The sequence below is a fragment of the Pteropus vampyrus genome, unplaced genomic scaffold (assembly GCF_000151845.1).
Source record: "Pteropus vampyrus isolate Shadow unplaced genomic scaffold, Pvam_2.0 Scaffold52, whole genome shotgun sequence".
Classification (NCBI taxonomy): domain Eukaryota; kingdom Metazoa; phylum Chordata; class Mammalia; order Chiroptera; family Pteropodidae; genus Pteropus; species Pteropus vampyrus.
In genome coordinates this window covers 683555-695171 of record NW_011888833.1, presented here as the reverse complement: position 1 = coordinate 695171, position 11617 = coordinate 683555, and the positions used below count along the sequence as shown (strand labels likewise).

At 46.3% G+C, this 11617-nt stretch overlaps 1 pseudogene; it reads left to right on the top strand.

Annotated features, from left to right (window-relative positions):
- Nucleotides 1-5384: 5384 nt before the first annotated feature.
- On the top strand, nt 5385-6303 carry LOC111739661 (annotated as a pseudogene).
- Nucleotides 6304-11617: the final 5314 nt, after the last annotated feature.

Here is an 11617-nt window from a genome sequence, read left to right as displayed (position 1 = left end):
CTTTAATGTTTTTGTTCTTATTAATGAGTCACTGGGCAATTCAGAAATATTTAAGCTAAAGCGTTGTCTGGAGACTAAAAACCTAATAAAAATTCAAATTATTGTTAATTTGGGAAATGTTTTGAAACATATCTATTATCTTAAAGATTCTATTTTTAAAATGCTCATATGGTTTCCACATCAAGACACAATATTAAAAGCAAATGTCCTAAAAAATTAAATAAATAAGTATGAAAAACCTAATTAAAAGTATAAATAAGTAAACACAGTCATTACAACAAAGTTTTTAGCATTTTCTGCAAAAGTAATTAGTGGAGATAGAATAAAACATTTGGGTTTTAAATATTTTTATCCCCTAATATTCCCTCCAACTGTAATTCCTACTTCTTTTCTATTGCGACAGATTCTGAGATTCACATAAACATTATGTGCATCACAAATTAAGTGGCATGTAAAAAATCCTATACAATTAAAACAGTTAAGAAACAAAAGACACAAAAAATGTTAAAAGAACAGTCGCTGTTGCTTCCTCGCGCCAGTGAAGACGACGCTTTCCTGGGAAAGGCCACCGAACATCCTGAGTGTTTCATGCCCATCACCCAGGATGCATCCAAGGGTGGCTTATCGTCAAGGAGATCTAAAGAAGAGTGGGAATCTATTAATTTTGCAACACAGAGTCAGTAATTGAGACAACAGTGAAGGAGCCAGAGCCCACACGGCCGGAGATGCCTGCTGTCCCTCGCGTTAGGGCGGGGGACGAGGCAGACCCACGTCAGCTGGCGGGTCGCGTGCCTCACACCGTGGATTCCACAGTGCACACAGAGAGGACTCAACAAACCCAAATTCTTGAACATGGACCACCAGTAATCCGTGTTCGGCAGAGTCGGGCCTGCGTAGCCGGTGTGACGATGGCACTGTGAACCTGGCCCCAGGCCATGTTCTTTCTCAGTGTACCTGTGTGTGTGTGCGTGGCAGAGCCATCAGGTCCTGGCCTGCTCACTTTTTGAGTAATTAGTGATCTCGCCTGTTTTTCGACATTCGAATATTATACCATAAAACCTGCAACCTCGGGAGCCCCAGTGAGGTGACTGCACAGCTGGCCCACACGTGTCCTCGGCCACACCGTCCTGTATTTCTGGAGGCCGAGGCCCGAGCCCACGAGTGTCAGGTCAGTCTGGAACACCTGTGCTGCCACTGACCAGAAGTGGCATCGTCCATTTGGGTCACTGGAGGTTCTGGTCTACACGGAAGAGCCACCTGTCTGGGACCTCCCCACCAATATTAACCCCTTTAACAAATGAAGGCATTATGAGAGCAAAATGTTTAGACTAAACATGTCGCATGTTTACTTGCCTATCGTAACTACATGTGTGCATGTCTGCAACAAATGAGTAGCTTGGGAAACAACAAAATGATTCATGAAAATAGCCAGATCTATACTAGTTATGTTGTTCCAAGAAATGGAGGTCAGATCTAATTTTAAAACAAATTTAAAGAGAGCAAGAGGAGGCCTCGTCCACATTCTCTTTCGAAAGCTCATGCAGATGCTCGTGTCTCCACTCATGTGGCCTGGACTCGCCCCGCTGGCTGCAGCCGGGAGCTGCACAGAGCGGTCAGAGGACACGTCCGGCCAGAGCCACGCTGCCCGGGCCACCTCTGGCACCACGGAGCACCCGTCTCACATGCAGCCGCCCTGCCAAACGCAGGACCCGCCTGACCGGGCCCCTGCCAGACAGACCCGTCCGAACTTCCTGCTAACGTGGCTGTCCTGCAGAACCCAAGACGCTCGAGCTTTCAGACGCGTTAGGGGAACCAGATCCTTCTAGTCTGACAATGTGGCGTAGAAAAGCAAACAGACAGCAAAGCAGCAACGCGCTCGTTCCGGGTAAGGCAGCGCACCGTCTCTCAGAGAGCACGGCCCACACCGCACACTGCGGAGGCAGGTGGGACCCGAGGGGCGTCTTTCAGGGGACTCGGACATGCAGAGCACTCACCACCCACTGGCAGAGCGAAATGAGAAGCGACGGAAATAAAAAAGCACCGACTCCCTTCACTTGGTGAAGATAAGCTTCCGGGAAGCTCCCGTCTCCAAAGACCGTTTAACTGATCGTTCAACTGATCGTTCTTAAAAATCACAATTACCACATCATGATCCATGAAGGATTTTTAAAAATGAAATGCGCACCAAGGCTAGTAACATGAAACCTAGAGAAATGGTCTAACTAATCAATTAAAGTATACAAACGAGTTCTAGCAAAACATTAATGTTTTAAGGACTAATTGCTCCTTGGACTTAAGGGAAAAAAGCAACTGAATGGCAATATTTTGCAAGATTATCTTCATGGGGTTATTTTTTAACTTAAAGTGAACGAAAGGAAATTTCTCTCTCATTCTATTTTTAAAGTGAACTAATTCAATTAAAATAATGTCATGATGCATTATAATTTCCACTATTGTAGGAATATTGGAGTTTAGTCAGATTCAAGTTCCCTGCTAGTTCTTAGCAGGGAAAAAAATCTCATAAGAGAGACAGATACCAGGTGGTTTTGTAAGTGTCTAAAGAGTTCAACTGTTTTTAAACCAGCAGGTGCTCTGCAAAGCTGAGAATTCAGGATGTCATCAAACACAAACTTTAGAAAAGCTTGGCCGTGAGAGCATGGGCTGCCCAGTCAAAACGGGATGAATGTGATTTTAAACAACGACCACCAGGACACATTGAAGAGGAAATTTGGGGACATTTCATTAAAAACTAATCAGCTTTCTCTTCTGCTTCTGTAAATACGCTTGCTTTCTGCAAAAGTGCTTGCTGCGTGCAAGAGCTCACTTGCACTCTGCTCGATCTGCAAATGTAACTGTTTGTACCTTTGCTCCACGAATGTAACTGTTTGTGCCCCTAGCACGTCCCGTCTCTTGTAGTACTTTGTACCCTGGCGGCTCCCACTTCCCTTAACAATTTGTAACACCTTGTACTGGCCGGTAACCCATGACAACTCCTGCCCTTCTGCCAAGGTTACTACTTGCAACCATAGCAACTGCTATGTCCACTTGTAATGGTCTAAGCTTGAATCAACCAATCATCTTGTGTAAAAACCCTGTATATAAGGACACACACTGCCCAGATCTTCAGAGCACTAGCTCCTCTGGGACCGTGTGTAATAAAGTTGAGTTCTCCTTCTCTCCGAGTTACTGCTTGGTTTTTCGCTGGACTGGTTTTGGGATTTTTCCACAACATTTTTGGAGACCGCTGTGAGATTCCAACCACGCCGGCCCCCTGAGCCGCCGGACCAGCGGCTTGGCCAGACCAAGGCGGAGGGGTTCTGAGACAACTAAGAGACATGTCACCTGAATATTTTGGGTTCTCTTTCAGATCGGCACCCTGACTCCCCGGGATGGCTGAGCTGCCCACCTGGACTCCGAAGAGAGAAGGATCGAGTCACCAGAAACGGCCGCAGGAGGAAGAGGTACCAAGGTAAGATGGGAGGGAGTAAGAGGAGGAGAGTAAGCGCACAAAGTAAGATCAAAGGAGCAGGCTAGCTGCGCGAGGTCCCAGGACAGCCCCCACTCAGGTCCTCTGCCGGAGGGAAGAGGAACTGGACGCAGCTCCCCGGTCTTCAGCAAGAAGACATTGGACAAGGAACCTGTCGTGTGATTTCCAGGTTCATCAGGAGTCTCCAAAAGGGGGGAGGGGTGGAGACCCAGGATGTCCCCAGTGGGGGAGGCATCGGGTTGAGGCACGCACCCACGGGTCGTGAACCTGTCGTGTGATCTGGGTTGTACTGGGCGGGGGCGGGGGAGGCAACGTTTTAACCTAATGTGTGAACGTGTGAGTGAATGAGCGGCTTGGTAGACTTGATCGGTCAGGTACGAGTTTGTAGCTCCACGGCTAGGCACCCTGAAGGTCTCCTAAAGGTCACGGAGTTTGTGTGGGCTCACTGTGTGGTTTCGTGGTGAATGGCTTATGGTCTATGGTGGCATTGGACTAGTGTCCACTCGTAAGTCACAATGCTGAGTCTGCTAAAGCTAAGCATCACCTAAGCTCCCCACGAGGGGACACGGCCAGATAAGCACCTGAACGGTGTCCTCTTGGGAGGGGCACCCACCCTTGTTTGCCTTTGTGTCACTGATGCAGGGTGGGAAGAGTTGGGTCAACACTAAGTAAAGGGGGGTGCTCCATCACCCTCCGGAGGGCAGCCCACTGCCCTCCACAAGTTAAGGGGAGCGGCTGCTCACTCTCCAGCGCACATTGTGAAGGGACGGGGGGAGGCGTGCGAAAGGGAGTGAGTGCTGAGACGTGGCCTTGCGACGAAGCGAGAGCTGAGCCCCCATCCGCGGTTCCGTGGCGACCCTCATACGGCTTACGGTGACCCCACTGGGTCTCTGTGAGGAGTCCACTCCAGTGGTCCGGGGTGGGGGTTTATACCGACCCACCAATGCCAAAAGGCGCAAGAAATCCCCACGAGGGGAGCGGCCGGAGACAAGTGAAGCGAGTGGTGTCCCCTCCAATTTTCCTGACCCTCTGACCCTGTCCCCCCTTCCATAGTGTGGCGTGGATGCTGTCTGTCGTGGGAGGTGCGGGAGGGAGGTACCTCAGATCTACATGAAGGAAAAGGCCTGTCGAAGAAGGTTTGAGCAAGTAGAAAGGAAAGTGTTCTTGGTAACAGAAGGTATACGGTCTGGAGACATATTTTGAAAGAAACTGAAGGAAAGGTGTCTGCCTCAGAGTTGGTTACTTCTGAACGGGTGAAAAGAGGCAAACTGAGGGGAAAGAAAGCAGTAGAAGGTTTGTGTACGTGAAGAGAAATCCCGAGGGCAAAGTAAACTGAAGGAATAAAGAAAGTGTAAAATCCTGAGAGGAAAGTGGGAAAGAAGGTTTGGGGGAGGGATGTTGAGGGAGAAATTTTATGTAACTAAGCAAAACAGGGTTGGAAATGTGAATGTCGAAAGTAAGCTAATGTAAAATCAGAACTGTGTTTAACATTTCTGAGACTATTGGTCTGCTACTAAAGTTATGAAGAAGTTTTCTCAGAAGAAAACAAGAATTCCGTCAAAATAATTTAAGTGCTTTATGCTGTCTTAACCAGGTTTCTGGAACTTTAGGGAATATATTAACACTGGCCTCTGCGCCCAATTTTCAAAAGAAGCTCCCTGCAAATATGGAGGGAAGTACCGTAAACCAACTGTCTTAGGCTGTATGTTGCAAAATTTTAAGAAAAGTTTCTCAGAGAATTACGGGATCGGGCTGAACCCAGAAAAGCTTTGTAATCTTTGTGAGCTTGAATGACCCACATTCGGGGTAGGGTGGCCCTCGGAAAGGACCCTAGATCTCCCCACAGTGAGGGCAGTGTATCAGGTAGTGACAGGGACCCCCAGATATCCAGACCAGGGGCCACACATAGACACGTGGCTGCAGATCGCTACTATAGTGCTCCCTTGGGTCCAGTTTAGCGCAAACAGGCAGGGACAGAATGAAGTACTTGTGGCCCAACCAACTCGAGAAAAGAACAAGGGGGTGCTAGCAAAAATAATCTACCAAGGGGACCCCAAGGAAGAACCTATTTTCTTCCTACTGCTGTACACCTCGGCAGGTCAGTCCCTGTGCAACTACTTTATACACAGTCGTCAGACAGGCTTCCGCCATCAGGGCCTGCACCGCCCCCTACCGCCCCCAATCCCCGGACCGGCACCATGTCGCCCAGGTTCAAGTTTAACTCTTCAGATCACTCCGCTTGGTACGTAGGGCCAATGTCTCGTGAGGAGGCACAAACCTGACTCCAAGGCTGACTCCACGGCATGTTCCTAGTCCGTGACTCCCCCACCTGTCCTGAGGATTATGCACTGTCCATCTGAGAACTCGTGGGTCTCCTCCTGCGTCTTCAACTCGCTGCCCGACTGCCGTTTTAAGATCAGGGACCTAGAATTTGACTGCTTGCCGGCCCTGCTGGAGTTTTACAAAACTCACCGCCTAACCACCGCCACCCTAGTGGAGCCCGCGCCCAGATATCTAAGCGCGTTAGAACATGTACGGACTCTCTATGACTTCCCTGGGATGGATGCTGAGGACCTGCCCTTTGAGAAGGTGAGTTCCTGGTAATAATAGAGAAGCCTGACGAACAGTGGTGGAGCACCCGGAACAAGGACGGCCGGGTTGGGATGGTTCCCATCCCCTTCATTAAAAGGCGCCAGAGGAGTCGCCCACAGAGTTCTGTGGGAGACTATGCGAGACGTTCTGGGTGTCTACCCTTTTCTTCCGCTGCCAATAAGGTGCTCGGTCCTTTTGAGCAAGCTAAGGCTGCGTTGGGGTGAGACCCTCACTTCATCCAGCGACTCGCACTGTGCCCAGCAGCGCCCCCCATCACCGCCTGCACCATGACATCTGTCTCAGAGCTTGCGGGCATCCGCTCGGCCCTCATCCTGCACGACGACAAGGTGACGGTAACGGAAGAAGCACAAGGTGTCCCTGTTAACAGCTGCACTGGGGAACCCAGATCCAGGACAACAGACTGCTGCTCCCTCACGAATGAGAGAAGCCAAAAGAAGACCCCCACTTCACTGCGACCAACACGCCTACTGCAAAGAAGCCGGCCATCAGAGAAACGAGTGCCCTTGTCGTAGGAAAACATCTGAAAGGCCAAAGAATTTAAGACACCAGCTGTGCCAGTCATCCAGGAGCTCAGCGGCTGGGCTGAGGAACAATCAGTCTAGGAACGCTCGGGCTCCCTGTGCCTAGACCCCCAGCAGCCTATGGTTACAACAGAAGTAGGGGACTAATCAATGACTTTTAGAATAGACATGGCTTAACGCCAAAAGGAGTCCGTGAGTTCCTAGGGGCAGCCGAATCTGGGTACTGGGTTTCTCTGAAATTGCCAAGACACCAAATATGGAAAGATCCCCTGGTTTAGGGCTCCAAACAAGAAGCGGCTTTCAGAGAAATAAAGGGACTCTTAACCAGTGCCCCAGGATTAGGACTACTGGACGTACCACAGGACTTTAACCTCTTTGGGGGGGCGGTCCCCACACAAATGGTCAGGCCAAGACAATGCCCAATTGCATATTTGTCCAAACGGCTAGATCTGCTAGCATCAGGATGGCCGCCGTGCCTCCGAGCCTTAGCGGCCATGGTAATCCTAATCGGGGAAGCGAACAAGCTTATGCTCAGACAACGCCAGAATAACTTGTCCTCAGGAGCTGCTTTACAGAAGTCCATGAGTCTGCCTCAAAACTGTAAGTACACTGAACCTTGCTACGGGCGGGCCTCCCAACCACGATCGTGAGGAGGCCACGGGCATGGTTTACTCTAGCAGGCCAGACCAGACAGATGTTGCCCTTTAAGACCCAGAACTAGGAGTGTTCACAGACGGGAGCAGTTTCATGAAGGACAGCGCAAAGCTGGCTACGCAGTAACTGCCGAAGAGGTGATCAGGGCTAAGGCTCTGCCACAGGGCTGGTCAGCACAGCGGGCTGAGTTATGGGCACTCATCCGGGCACTACAGCAGGCTGCAAGGAAACGGGCCAGTATCTACACCAGCTCAAGGTATGCCTTTTGTCACCTTGCATATACGTGGGGCCTTTCACCAAAAGGGGATATTGCAAACGGCGAGAGGAAAAGCAGCTCCACACGGCCTAAAGGCTGCAAAGTTTAGGGAAAGTTGAATACATGAACTGGACCCACGGAACCACTATAGCTAGCTTTATCAGGAAACCTAAGACCCCGCCCCAATCAAGGTAGAAAAGGGAAAGCGCTCCATGAAACCCCAGTAGGCAGGGACCATGACCACTCTCAGCAGGAAGTAGATACGGAAGCAGAGACCTCCAGTCCCTCAACATCTATATAATAAAAAGGGGTTCATGGCACTTAGAAAAGAGTTAGACAGGAAAATTAGCTAAGGGGTTTCCAGATCTACCTGCAAAGATACTAAGGTCATCCTATCTTGGAAGGAGCCCGCATAATCCCCTAGTGGTAAGGAAGTTAGAAAGAAACCCTGGATTAATAGTTAACTTTGAAAATGTCCCAACACCTTCAGACCTCAGGGAGAATTCCCCATCACATCATCAGGGAAACTTTAGAAAAAGCCCCAATCCTCTTAAAAAATTAGGTCCACCCCTTTTAGCCAAGAGGTATGGGTTAGAGATTGGAAGAAAAAGCTGCTCCAATCGAGCCAGACAGGTCCTCATACTGTTACAGTAGGGACTCCCACTAACATTCACAAGTAAACAAATGAGCATAGGGGAGAAACAGAGACAAATTCTTAGTAAAACTTAAATGGTTTGTTTTCCATCAACCTTTTCTTAATAAAACCTGTCATAGGCATGCTTTAAAAATAATCCTATGCTATAAAAGATTGAAACCAAGAAAGAGTACTATAAATTTTAATCCAGTATATTACCCTAAATTAAAGCAACCTGGAGTCAGGAACTGAAAATACTACCTAAAATATCTGCCAAAATGTGTTTTATAATTTGGTCTAGCTAAAGTGTTCATTGGCCCAACATAATAGGTGTTATTAGAATATACGCTTGCTGAATTATATAAAGAATTTGGCTCAATATGATACAGATTCTATGAGGCAATCGTTATTGAGTTACGTACTGCTGTACTCAGTTTGGATACATTAATTTGCAAAACCAACCGAAACATTACTAATGCAGTTAGACTCTTTCAGTTTTGCCTGCTTTATCAGCGTAGTTAAGCTTCAGGACCAGCCGCCCAGACTGTTTGGATATTCGCCAACCCCCAGCTTCCACAGAAATCCCTCCATGGATGGTGCAGATGGATTTCACCAACCCTCAAAAGTAGAAAGACAACATGCCCTACTCCAGGCACCAACCAGAAGCTGGCTGGTCTATGCATGGCCAAAGCCTGAAAAATTTCATTGTGGGGCTCCTTATAATTGGACAGGGAAATTAGAGTAAAGGACTGTGAGCTATGTATTCATGTCACCAAAGGAGGTAAGAGGATTTTCACTACCTTAATCTTCTACAGCTACTATAAATGCCAGGGAACTCAGAAAGGGACCTATACCTATAACCAGACTCAGTATTCAGTATGTGACCCAGTAAATAACCAACCTTATGTGTGTTATAACCCAACTGACCTTTTCCCTGAAACACGTAGCTTTATCAAACTGCGCTATACATATGTGCAATCTATTGCTTATCTAAAGGCACCTGAGCCAACAAATATAAGACCTCTAGAATTCTGGTTGTAACTCGCTATCTTCATTAATAGCAATAGATTAAAATGCAAAGGAGGCATATATTTGAAATACTAATGATAATTTGAACTGTTGATAAATATAAAAACCAACCATTTAGATTTTAAAGGTATCTTCTAAGCAAACTGAATTAGCTCTCCAAAAAGAGCTCTACATAGGCTAGATATAAACTACTGGAAATGATTCTCTGTCCAGAATAGTAGTTCACAGAATCCTTTAGCTTTGTTATGTCATTGATGATCAACGTTTCAGATTAGCAAAAACAGAGAATTCAAGTGAGAATTTGAGAAGCCCACCCCATTAATTTGAGAAGTTATAATGCGATTTCTTAGGAGGAAGTTTTTATGTCACAAAATATCAAACTTTTTTCAGGACATTTAAATCTAAGAATGAAAATATAACATATTCTATCTCAAGAAAGACTGCATTTCCTAAACAGAATTAACTATGAAAATAATTAGAATCAGGGAAAAATTCATTTAATCTGCAGGATAGAGAGACGGACTCGGGTTAGTCCAGACAGAAAAGGACATTCCAGTTAGATACGAGCTCTTATCTAGGGAAAATATAAGGGCAATTCTTAATTTGTCTACTTGATAAAATTAATAACTTCTAGAGTCTTAACTAAATTGTAGTACAGCAGGAGAAGGCTAAGGCACAGCTGTCCATATGGGCATTCACCCCAGCAAAGTAGTTACTAGACTAAAGCTGGACACAGACTGCAAAAAGATCCCAGAACATAAAGCCAATTCTCGCTAAGTCGGAAAGGAAAGGGGCAAATATAAAGAAGAAACAACTGAGAAGATGCAGGAATAAAGCATTGAATAGACTGTAAGTTGAAATGAAAATTTTCAGATGATCTTTTAAAATGAATTTGGAAACATCTTAAGTTGGGTAAATACTTGTCAGGATTGAGGTTCGCATATAATTTGTCTGGCCAAACTTTGAAACATGAGGCGAATTAAAACTCATGGATTTTTCCTTTAGAAAAGTCATAAAGTTTGGGAGTACGGGAGGAGAAAGTGGGAAAAGAATTACTATATTAAGGAAGTCTTAGAGGTCATCACTAATGACCTTGCACATCGGCAGACTCAGATAAGAAATGTCACCTACCAAAACACGTTAACACTAGAGTATCTACTAGCAACAAAAGGAGGCATGTATAGAAAATTCAGTCTCATCAACTGTTATATACAGATAGATGACTAGGCCCGGGCAGTTGAGGACCTTGTTGAACGAATGACCAAACTGGCACAAGTGCCCATGCAAGTATGGGACAGACAGGACCCCGATAACCTTTCTGAAAGTTAATTCTCTACTTTCAGAGGCGATGCACTAGCTTGGAAGTAAAAAGGTATATTCCCCAGAGCCGCGCTGGATGTAGCAGGATTTACCACTTGCTGGATGTGGCAGGTGACACCCGAATAGGGACGTGAGTATGGAAAAACGAGTAGAAAAAGGAAAGGTTAAGTTGGGGAACTTCCTTTGGGAAAAAAGCGTACGCAGAAGAGGAGGAGGGAGAAAATACGGATTACAGCCTGGCAGAATTCGAGAAAACACGTGTGTTAAGTAAATTTAAGGACTAGGCTGTCATCATCAGGAGTAAAATATAAGACAGCAAGGACCAAAGAGATGATCCTTTATGTATAAATGTTTAAGGCCATAGAAAAAAGAAATACTGCAGTAAAGACCTTTACGTAATAGAATTATCAGTATCTAGTCCAGGGAATTCAAGAAGGAAATCAAAAAAGTGATGCCCTAAAAAGAATTTAAATGGGCATCAAAAGCGGGGAATGAAGAGGAAATTTGGGGAATTTCATTAAAAATTAAATCAGCTTTCTGTTCTGCTTCTGTAAATATGCTTGCTTTCTGCAAAAGTGTTTGCTGCGTGCAAGAGCTCACTTGCACTCTGCTCGATCTGCAAATGTAACTGTTTGTACCTTTGCTCCACGAATGTAACTGTTTGTGCCCCTAGCAGCACTCACCCTGGCAGCTCCCACTTTCCATAACAATTTGTAGCACCTTGTACCAGCCCTAACCCATGAAAACTCTCCGTAACCCATGAAAACTCTCCGTAACCAGTGACAACTCTTGCCCTTCTGCCAGTGTTACTACTAGCAACCATAGCAACTCTCTCCACTTGTAATGGTCTAAGTTTGAATCAACCAATCAGCTTGTGTAAAAACCCTGTATATAAGGAATGTTACCACTGAGCACACACTGCCCAGATCTTCAGAGCATTAGCTCCTCTGGGATTGCGTGTAATAAAGTTGAGTTCTCCTTCTCTCCGAGTTACTGCTTGGTTTTTCGCTGGACTGGTTTTGGGATTTTTCCACAACAAAGTGATTAGACACAGGCCATCTATTCTTCCGGCCTCTTCCTGTTGTCTAATTTCTGCCAGACTG